A 9,336-nucleotide genomic window follows, 5' to 3' on the forward strand; every position below is an offset into this window, starting at 1 on the left:
ACCCATGGTCACACCTTGGGCAGAGATGGGTCTTATATAAAGTCAAACACTTTATACTTTGTTAATGCAATTCCTTGCCTGGTACGATTGTGTACATCCTGATGCAAATGATTACCTGTTTGCCTCATTTACCCCGAGCACAAGGCATTCATACATTCTCACATACCTGCACAGCTGCCTCTGCTCCATAACAACCAAAGAGCACACACCAAGGACTTGGGCTATATCCTATTCTCAATGGGATTGGGCCAGGTGGGGAAAGGGGAATTCTGGGGTGGGGGATGCTCCCTTGACTTCCCCAGGGAGGGAGTGCCTGGGACACCTGCCTTCCTTTGAGAATTTGCTGAGCCATCCAGTCTAACACCTATCACCTTCTCCAGGGCTTTATCCATAGAGGTGGGGAAGGCAGGGAGGCCCAGGCATTTAGATAGGAGACACAGCCCCCAGCCCCTCAGACAAAAGCCTCAGACTCAAAGATAGAGCCTTACACAGTTCACATACAACACATAAACACAAGTGGACACATGTCCTTAGTGCCCTTCTTTGCACACAGAGCTGAGACGTATAAATACATAGCATCTTCTAAAAACAAATACACACATTTTCTACAAAACAAAAAACAAAACAGAATTAGATTTGGCTCTAGAGACAACACACATCTGACCTCCACACAGTCGCACATACCATCACCTCCCTAATTGCCCTCATTTACGACTGTAAACACCGCCCCCTCCCACCGGAATAACTGTTCTTATGTGTGTATCCACAGTTAGGAGAGCACAGATTCCTAGGGAGTTGCAAACCAGTGCAAAACCTCATACTACTCTACTCAGAGACCCACAGATATACACAGTGTATCCCTACAGATGGTGAAATAACCATTTAGAGTCTGAAAGAGCATACACGCCTCTGCAGACACCGGATTCCCAGGAGTCATGGTCATGTACGCACACAGGCACATCCTACCAGATCCAGGCAGATTAGGGTATCTACCCACCAGCGTAATACAAAAGACTCACACCTACATCCTCAAAGTACAGAGAAACAGCCCACCCTCTGCATTCTAGCCATTTGTTTCTCTCAGACACAGATGCTCAAAGTGAAAACTTTCTCTGTAAACCATGGTCTTCTCTACTAAAAGCATAACTGCAATGTGAAAGCTGGTGAGGTGTGTTCACATGCACCCTCAAAAATTCGCAGGACCGTGGACATCAATCTCCTCAAATATCTTTTTTGTACATCCTAAACCCAGCTGCCACTCCTCGATACTTTTATCCACGGCAGCCTTAGCACTTTGTGATCATGATTTCATTTTCCTTTCACAATAACCCCATGAGAGAGTCTCTCTCTCTCTTTTTCTTTTTGTCTTCTTGTCTTTTCTAGGGCCACACCCGCGGCATGTGGAGATTCCCAGGCTAGGGGTTGAATCGGAGCTGTTGCTGCCAGCCTACGCCAGACCCACAGCAATGGGGGATCCGAGCCGCGTCTGCAACCTACACCACAGCTCACGGCAATGCCAGATCCTTAACCCACTGAGCGAGGCCAGGGATCAAACCCGCAACCTCATGGTTCCTAGTCGGATTCGTTCACCACTGAGCCACGACGGGAACTACCAAGATAGTGTCTCTTACTGCACCTGTTTCATTGATGAAGAAACAGGTTCGGAGAGAACATGTGAAATGTCTAAAGTGGTGCCACATGGCTAATTATTGCCAGGGCCAAGAACTCCACACCAGGAATTCCCGTCGTGGCACAGTGGTTAATGAATCTGACTAGGAACCATGAGGTTGAGGGTTCGATCCCTGCCCTTGCTCAGTGGTTAAGGATCCAGTGTTGCCCTGAGCTGTGGTGTAGGTTGCAGACGTGGCTCAGATCCAGCATTGCTGTGGCTGTGGCATAGGCCGGCGGCTACAGCTCTGATTCAACCCCTAGCCTGGGAACCTCCATATGCTGCCAGAGCGGCCCAAGAAATGGCAAAAAAGACAAAAAAAAAAGAACTCCATACCAAATTCATCTGACATCGGAGTTCATGCCCTTGGTTTCTAGGCTACATATATGCTCATGTCCACTCTATGCATACACACACACACACACACACATACACACAGTTTCCATATTTTCTATCAAAAGACCTGGATGTGACTCCAGGCTTCACCGTTTACAGGCTAAGCTTGTTTGTCATCTACAAAATGGGAATAATGATCAGGTGACCTTTATATCCTTCCCTGCTGGATAGCTGGGGGAAGAGGGGGGTCATTGAACCTTATAAAAGCTGCATGTATGTCAGGTGTGTGAGTGCAGAGGGACTCCAAGAAGAGGCCATGAGGATGGTACTAGCTTTGCAAGCAAGAGGTGTGGAGGAGGCTTGAGCTAAAACAAAAGGGCAGATGAAATATAGATGGATTCAGGCGTGAGAAGAAAATATTCCAGGTGGAGAGATGACTGCTAGGATTCAGAGGCTGGACAAACAAGTTGTTGCAGTCCATTGAGAAGGAATATGAAACATACATTCCTTGAGTAACAACAACAACAATAATAATAATATAACTAATATAATGGTTTTTGAGCATTTATGCTGTTTTACATACTTTATCCCCTTTACTCCTTGCAGCAAACCTGCATGGAGGTTCTATTATCACACTTATTTCATAGTTGATGAAACAAGCTTACAGGAGCCTCATTTCAAGCTCTAGCACTCAGAATGCAAACTCTTCCCTACTATGCAGTTCTGCTCCTGAATTCTGTTATGGTGCTCAGAAAATCAAACCTGGAATGAGAGGTTTCAATTCAGAAGGGAAACACAAAGATTCTGGAGCTAGACTGCCATGGTGCCATTCTTGATGTTGCCCCTTATTATCTAGAGGACGCTGGGCAAGTTATTCAGCCACTCTTCAATCTCCGTTTAGTCATCTGTAAAGTGGGGATGCTAGCAGAGTCCTCTTCTTATGCTGGTGAAAATGAAGCATGAACAAGGGCTCAGAACCACGCCTGGCACCCAGAAAGCAACTGATAAATATTAGCCACCATTACAGTGTGGACTGGCTGCACTTTCCAGGGGTTATTCGAGTAGGCGCCACATCAAAAACATTTTTATGGAGGAAGACAGGACATACATCAACCACGTAATCAAATATACTCCTGAATAACTGCGGAACCATTATTCCAACCTAGGGCTTGCCCTCGACTTCAAAGAGGACAGAAGTGAAATTACTTTGGAAGAGAAATCTCTTCCAACAACTCCTGACTCCGGCAGCAAAGAGAGTCCCGTTAAGAGTGACCTTGGCAAAATCAGGATTAGCAAGTCAGTACATTTTAGCAGGCTATTCAGTCTCATCTTCTGGGAGGGTGTGGGCAGGTCATTTAGCTTCTCTGAGCCTCAGTTTCCTTACTTGCAAAAACGGGTAATAGGAATTCCCGTTGTGGCTCAGTGGTAAAGAACCCAACTAATAGCCATGAGGACATAGGTTCAATCCCTGGCCTTGCTCAGTGAGTAAAGGATCCTGTGTTGCTGTGAACTGTGGTATAGGTCACAGACTAGCTTGGAGCCTGCATTGATGTGGCTGTGGTATAGGCTGACAGCTGTAGCTCCGATTTGACCCCTAGCCTGGGACCTTCCATATGCCATGGATGTGGCCCTAAAAAGACCAAAAAAAAAAAAATGGGGGTAATAGTACGTATCTCTCAGATATTGTGATGGCAATTAACCACATATTAAAAACTAATATTTTAAAAAATGTTGCCTCTATTCCTGGCACCGTATAAGCGCCTTATGCGTAATGTCATAGGCAGTCCACATATAGGATGTCATCAGCATCCTGCAGGTACAATGTCCTAAGTGCCCTACATGTGTAATATCTTCTAGTTCTCACGTCAGTCTTCCTGGTCACTACACTGGCCTTCAGGATGAGTTCTGCCATCCTCCTCCACCTGAGCCACGGTCCAAGATTTGGGTTTAAAAAGAGACTTCATTAGTAACTGGATAATTCTGTGGGTGCACCCCCAGCAGAGGCTCCACCCCCCCCTCCGCCCCCCGGGGAGTAATTCTAGGAAGGTAATGTGAGCTGGGGGAGGCTGGAGACCCAACTTCACATTTATTTACTCTGACAGCTAAATTGGTGAGCAAGGGGGGAAATCAGATGAAAGGCATTTCAGAGTAAATACTAAATACAAAATTTAAACATACAGGTTGTGACAAATGGGAAGGAGGCAGCATTCCCCTCCCCGGCTCAGAGACCCCATCCTCACCTTGTCACCTTCCTGGGCAGTTCCTGTTAGAGCAGAGGAAAGAGCATGGGATGGGTTACAAGTCACATGATCCCAGGAAAGCGGTTTACCCCTTCTGGCTTCAGCGTCCTCAACAGTGAAACGTGTGTGTGTGTGTGTGTGTGTGTGTGTGTGTGTGTGTATTATTTAAATCAGATGATTGTGGAAGTGACGGAGAGACCACTAACTAGCCTTGGAGTCAGAGAGACTTGAAGTCAAATCCCAGCGTTCCTGGCTGGTGAACTGGAAAAAATCACTTATCTGAACCTCAGTTTCCTAAACTATGGGGATAATATCAACCTCAGAGGAGTGAATGAGATGATCAGTGTGAAAGAGCTTTTTCAACTTCAAAGGTATTGCAGCTGTGATCACAAAGACACTCGGCCCCCTTCAGTTTTGAAGTCCATGGCATAAATTCAAGGTAGCAGCCATTTATGAAGCACTCACTTGGCACCAGGCTCCAGACAAGGCACAGGAAACAGAGTAACCATAAGGAGCCCAGTCTACGGGGAGAGAAGGGAACCAGCGTTTGCAGCGTAGCAGGACAGGTGACCCACAAGAGGGGCGCACAGGTGCTAGAGAAGCAAGGAAGAGGGCGTTTAACCTGGCTTATGGGGTCCATATGAGGAAAGATGTCCTAGAGGAAGTGAAATCCTATGGGATCAGGAAGTCTGGGGCAGGTGAGGACAGAGAGGGGTTGGATCAGGATGGAGGGCGAGTGCCCAGTTGGTGGTTTGCTGGGGTGATGTTGAGAGGTGAGGCTGGGGAGGTCGGTAGGAGCCAGATGGTGGAAGAGCTGGGATTCCTCTTGAAAGCTATGGGTCTATGAGGCAACAGTTAAGCATCCTGTCCCTGCAGATGCAGCATGGCGCAGTGGTTGGGGAGGCTGGCTTTGGAGCCAGGTAATTTGAGTTAATACCTGATTCTAGGAGTTGCCACTGTGGCTCAGTGGATTCAAACTCTGACTAGTATCCATGAGGATGCGGGTTTGATGGATCTCTGGCCTTGCTCAGTGGATTAAGGATCTGGCATTGTTGAGTTTGGTGTAGGTCGCAGACAAAGCTTGGATCTGCATTGCTGTGGCTGTGGCATAGGCCGGCAGCTGCAGCTTTGATTCGACCCCTAGCCTGCGAACTTGCATATGCCATGAATACAGCTCTTAAAAAAAAAAAAAAAAAAAAAAAGAGAGAAAGAAAAAAGAAAGAAAAAAAAAAACCTGACTCTATTACACCATGGTTGTGGGATCTAAGGCAGGTAACAAATTCTACGACCCTTGGTTTCCTCCACCACAAAAGTGCTGTGATCATTCCAAGAGACCAAGGTGCATCTCTAAGTGGAGGGCTTAGCACAGGTCTGGCCTCTGGTGAGCACTCAGTCCCCAAGTGCCATTGTCATCCTTAAGAAGGTTCAGGGTGGCTCAGGCAAACTGGGGTGTCCTCAGGGGGGTAGATGTCCCTTCCTCAGAAAAATCTGCCATGGCCGCACTGTTTGAAATGAATCTCTCTTATAATCTTTTTTTTCTAGCAGAGGGTAGATAAGGCTTCAAAATAGGTGAGACTGGGACAAAACTTGTATAGCGTGCTAAGGAATTTCAACTTCAAAGTACAAACTGTGAAGGGCCATCCAAATCATTTTGCCATGAAGGTGACATGGTCAAATTAGGGGTTTGGAAAGACGACTTAAGCAGTGGCTTGAGGATTGATTTGAAGGGGGTGAGTCCTTCCCTGAATCCTGAAGATACTGCAGTAATCTAAGTGAGAGGTGATGAGGCAGCTTCAGAGGCAAGAAGGACGGAAAGAGGGAATATAGTGAAAAGTTGATTGTTATATATCACTTCACGATGTTATATATGATTATATGTTATATATATTTATAACTATAACTGCAACACATCCAGTTTCCTAAATAATCTTTATGTATTTAAGCTATATGTAATACTATTACATAGAATCACATACATGTAATATCAATACACGATTCTAAATAACATCATATATAATTTTAATATACATGGTTGATTATTTAGGAGACTGGATGTGAGGGATGGGAAAGAGGCAAATGTAAAGATGACTCGTGGATTTCTAACTTATTTAAATAAACATTATATTGTTCCCAAACACATGGAACATAGGACTAATTGGAGAGGCGCAAGGGGGAGTACAGAACTCAGTTTGGATTCAGGGTACCAGGGAAATATGCAGGTGGAGGTACCTAGGAGTGAACTGGATAGATGGGTCCAAAGCCCAGAAGAGAGGTTGGAGCTGGCTCAGAAGAGAGAAAGGCACTTCAGAGACACCAGTGCAAGGATGGCAGTTGAAGCCAAAGGAGTTGAAATTTTCCAGCATCCGGGATTAACTCCACATACAGAGGAGAGTAGACTTGTAGACTTCCCAGTTTCAAGGGGATCAGCAGCTTGTCCCCAAGGCTCATCTATTTTCAATAAGAATCATTTAAAAAAATATAAACAAACAGATTGATAGATCAATTGATCGATCAATGGAGTGATAGATAGATGTAGAGATATAGTGGTAACTACCAAAGCAGAACAAAGTATTTAAGAAGCAGACAGGTGCGAAGTGCCCTGGGGGGTGTGAGGATGGCTAGGGAGATGTCTGTTAGACAAATGAGGGTGGAGGTGCACGGAAGAAACTTTTCAGGTAGAAAGAACATCTTGGACAAGGACTTGGGAAACTGGGAGGTTGCGTTGTGTTTGGTGTGTACAAGTGGTTTCGCCTGGTTAGGGGGAGAATGTCTATTAGGGCACACTGCAGAAGGCTTCCTATACCTGGCTTATCCTGTGGGTATAGGTATTCAAAAGTGTCTTAACTCCTCTTATGATTGGCTTTCCTGATCACCTCATTGGGCTTTGTTCTTCCCCTGACTTTTTTTTTTTTTTTTTTTTTGCCTGGCTTGTCTTTAAACATCCTTCAGGGCTCAGCTCAGGTGTCTCATCCCTTAAGAAGTCACCTATGCCCTCCGTGTTCAGCTTGGTTAAGCGCCCATCTTCTGCACGCCCACAGCTCCCAGATCTTCCTTTTATTATGGCTCATGATAGCGCACCAGGACCGGGCTCATCATCTTTGTACCTTCCATGCTTAGCGTACCCAGACCGGGCCTCATTATCTTTGTACCTTCTTTGGATGAAGTGGCCCACCTGAAAGCTTTTCAACAGCAAAAGGCCTGTTTTCAGAAGATGAAGACCTGTTTTTTCAAGGCTAAATTTTAAATTCTATTTCTACCTTGGAAAGGTCACAGGGCATATCAAAAACAAAATGCCATTCTGTATAATCAGTAATCCTAGCTACGTAAGACTGAAAGCAGAAGAAGGAAGATGCAGCTCCCTGTCCTCGGATAAATTCTAACAGGTCTGGTTTTTTTTACTTGGGATTCAAGTCTCTCTCCAGAGATCACTAGGGAGAGCCTGCCTGAGAATGAAACTGACCCAGAGGAAAACACAATCAAGAGATAGACAGATTCCTGACTGTATCATTTGAACACCTGGATTTTTACTTACATGAGCCAATACATTTCCTACCAGAAGGTAGCTGAAGTCGAGTTTTTGTCACTTGAACTGAGTCCCAACGAACCTGCTCTCATAGCTGGGGCTACAAGTTTAACTCAGGCATACCAAATGCCTATGCTCTTTAGGCCTTAGTTTCCTTGGCTTGAGTGAATTTAGCCTGCACTTGTAGAGTTCTTTTCAGTGCAGTGATGCTGTTAGGCGTGGGCTGCCAGTTCTCTACCCCAAAAGATGTAAAGGGGGCCAGGTGTGATAAGGAACTGACAGCACTCATCACGCACTATTCTATCACCTCTGTTCTGCTTTTAACACCAGAACTGGTGACACCACAAAGATTTAGAAAGACATTTCCATGAATGGAATATAGTTCAGAGCAGGGGTTGGCAAATTTTTTCCGTGAAGGGCCAGATGGTAAATATTTTAGGCTCCATAAGCCATACAGTCTTTGTTGCACCAAACTCTCATTATAGTGGGAAAAAGGCTGTGGACAATATGTAAATGAATGGCTATATTCCAATACAAATTTATTTCTGGACATTGAAATTCAAAATTCATCTAATTTTCTTGTGTCACAGAATAATGTTCTTGACTTTTTCCTCAACCATTTAAAAATGTAAAAACCATTTTTAGCTTTGTGTGCTGTATGAAAATGGCACAGGCCAGTTTGCTGAAGCAACAAACACCAGACTGGGTTTCTGCCTAATGCTGTCCCATTAACTATGTGACCCTGGCCAAGTCACTTTCTTTCTCTGGGTTTCTGTTTCGTCCATCTAGATTTATGCGGGGGCTCACTGGGATGGCCTCTTGGGGCCCTTCAGCTCTCAAGTACCATGATTCAGATTTTTAAACAAATATTTATTGAACATCTACTACATACCTGGCACTGTTTCAAATGTTGGGGATACTGCAGTGAAAAGAAGCACCTACTCCCATGGAACTAATATTCTAATGAAAGAAAAAAAAAAGCAAAAATCTGTACATGATGTGGGTAGTGGTAAGTGCTACTTAGAAAATGAAGGGAAAAGAGTTAGGAAGTGGCAGGACTGATTTCAGAAAGGGAGGTCAGGTGGCCTCTTGAACGTTGACCTTTGAAGGGAGACACGAACAAATGAGGAATTGGGCTCTGTGAACAGCTAATGCCAAGGCCTTATGATAGGAGCTCCCTGTATTCGAGGACTAGTAAGGCCCATGTGGCTGGCTCACAGTGAAGAAAAGCAAGTTAACAGGCTACAGGGTCAGACAGGCAGTCAGGGACAGGTCATTTAGGGCCTTTAGGATTTAGGTCTTTGAATTTCATTCAAGGTGAGATGGAAAGCCACTGAGAAGGGAAGGACACGCTCAGGTTTTGAAAGGATCTGAAAGTAGCTTTGGTTACTGTGGAGGCACGAGGGGAGACAGGGAAATATTTAGGAAAGAACTGTAAGAGTCCAGGCAAGAGATGACAATGGCTTGATGGTATGTTGAAGGTGGTAAAAGACTTTTTTTTTTTTGGCTACATCCATGGCATATAGAAGTTCCTAGGCCAGGGATCGGATCCACGCTGAAGCAATGAC

This window comes from Phacochoerus africanus, chromosome 2 (genome assembly GCF_016906955.1).
Source record: "Phacochoerus africanus isolate WHEZ1 chromosome 2, ROS_Pafr_v1, whole genome shotgun sequence".
Lineage (NCBI taxonomy): Eukaryota > Metazoa > Chordata > Mammalia > Artiodactyla > Suidae > Phacochoerus > Phacochoerus africanus.